This window comes from Triticum dicoccoides, chromosome 5B (genome assembly GCF_002162155.2).
Source record: "Triticum dicoccoides isolate Atlit2015 ecotype Zavitan chromosome 5B, WEW_v2.0, whole genome shotgun sequence".
Classification (NCBI taxonomy): Eukaryota; Viridiplantae; Streptophyta; class Magnoliopsida; order Poales; family Poaceae; genus Triticum; species Triticum dicoccoides.
In genome coordinates, this window is record NC_041389.1 from 254,408,061 (window position 1) to 254,409,996 (window position 1,936).

A 1,936-nucleotide genomic window follows, 5' to 3' on the forward strand; every position below is an offset into this window, starting at 1 on the left:
GTTAGATCTAACTTGAACAGTGGCGGCGACTCGTGGATCCCTTCCAAACAGCAGGAAATCAAAGATCTCGGACCTGACAAGGTATGAATCCTGATGATGTAGCCCCAAAATAGCCAGGTCTTACTTAATCGTAATGGAAGAAACTGGAAGAAGCTAATTATGGTGGCCCGTGCATTGCAACGGGGTATCAAAATTACGGCCTTTAAATCGAGCAATTCAGAACATGATAACTACAATGATTATTAATAATGTACATCCCACCTTGTTAATTGAAATCAAATAAAACTGATCGCAGATTGCTCTTCAGAATTAGATGCAAAACCCAACATTCATGTTTACATAAGAATAGTGCAGAAATGCGGATTAATAATTCCCCTATACATATCATGTCATGCTAAATAACTGTATACATATGCAGATATTGACTTACGAATTTCACCAACAAATCATGATATAGTCTTACATTTAACAAAATGGTAAAAAATAGCATCAATCATAGCCAATAGCAATATAATAAATTCTTGTGAATGATAGTTTGGCTATACATGGAAACCTAAGATCAGATTAACTCGTGACGGAAGAAGGCGTTGTAGCAACATAATAATTAAAATCCATCGGAAGAATATTTCTGAAATTACACACTATGCACAAGCATATGGAAAAAGGATCACTAAACATCATGATCTAGTAAAAGTACATGAGAGAAAAAAACTGAAAAAATAACAGTCAATTATTTTATAGAACTTCCCTTTGTTCTTCGGAACAAATGGTAACAATCATGATGCCATATTAGAGCTTATTCAGGACATCTTTTTTTACTAAAGGGAGTAGTATGTTTCAGCAAAAGTGTCAAACTATGTCTACACATTTTACGTACAATTATCTCTGTCATCTGGACCTACACTGCTATGCACCTCATTAAAATCCTATCCATCAAAATTTATGCCATTAACAAAATCTAGGACTTGGGTGTTAATGGCTAAAAAGCAGTTTCGCTAAGTCCTCCGTGGTGTTGCACCAAGAATATGGTGGAGTGCTTGAATCCGTCATCAGCGTCAACTATCAAAGTTAGACACTGGTCACCAGTCATGCACTGCCTCCCATTCAGAACATAGTGAGGATAAGCAGGCCAGACACGAAGTCTGCGGCAGTGGCCATGAGGGCGATGATCGGGTGCCCATGGTGCAGCGCCGAGCTACAGAACACTCCCACGACCTTGCCGCATCCAGCGGAGAGGGAGCACCGGTAGCAGCTTGTAGGGATAGACGTGCTCGTGGCCAGGGATCACCCGGGAAAGCGTTGGTTGGAGGTTCCTGCCGCTTCAGTTGCTTATAGGAAGGAATGTACATGACAAACTTGCTACCGCTGAAGAATCATATGAATCAACCTATGTGTTTTCAAGACGTATGAAACACACGAAAAGACTGAGCCTTCACATGAAGTTTGCAGGTTTGCATCAACAAGAGAGAAATAAGAGGAATTAGATTAATAAGAGTACTAAACAGGGTGGCGGCCGCCAAGGAGCGAATTGATCATCTCACCTTGACGCAATAGCTTGGTGCAGATTGGTGGCACTTCTGTAGGTAGTATTGACTGCGCCACCAATGCCAATCCCGTGAAAGCCAGCCTGAATGAAAGGCACAAGAGGAAACCAGAGACACTAAATAAGAACAATCATCCATCTAATGAAGACCTGACCAAAAAAAATCGAATCTCTGTGTCAGCTTTCTTACCATGTCACGTCTGCCGGCCCAGAAGGGGATTAACTTTCACCTGCGGTGGCATGGCCCTGAACCGATAGTAAGGAGAACTGAACGGGAGAGTGCCTCCCTGGATCTTCGCATCCCCAAGAACAGATCTTCGTTTCCGTAAGCAGGAGCTCTGTGCTGGTGCCAATCCAGTGCCACCGGACCGGTGAACCAACCACCACCGCACC

The 1,936-nt window shown here is 42.6% G+C and overlaps 1 long non-coding RNA gene across 1 annotated transcript; it reads right to left on the reverse strand.

Annotated features, from left to right (window-relative positions):
- Positions 1–656: 656 nt before the first annotated feature.
- On the reverse strand, positions 657–1,930 carry LOC119308275. Its single transcript, XR_005150024.1, has 2 exons — positions 1,734–1,930; positions 657–1,627 (listed from the first exon to the last, which is right to left on the reverse strand). It is a non-coding gene; the product is annotated as an uncharacterized LOC119308275 (long non-coding RNA).
- Positions 1,931–1,936: the final 6 nt, after the last annotated feature.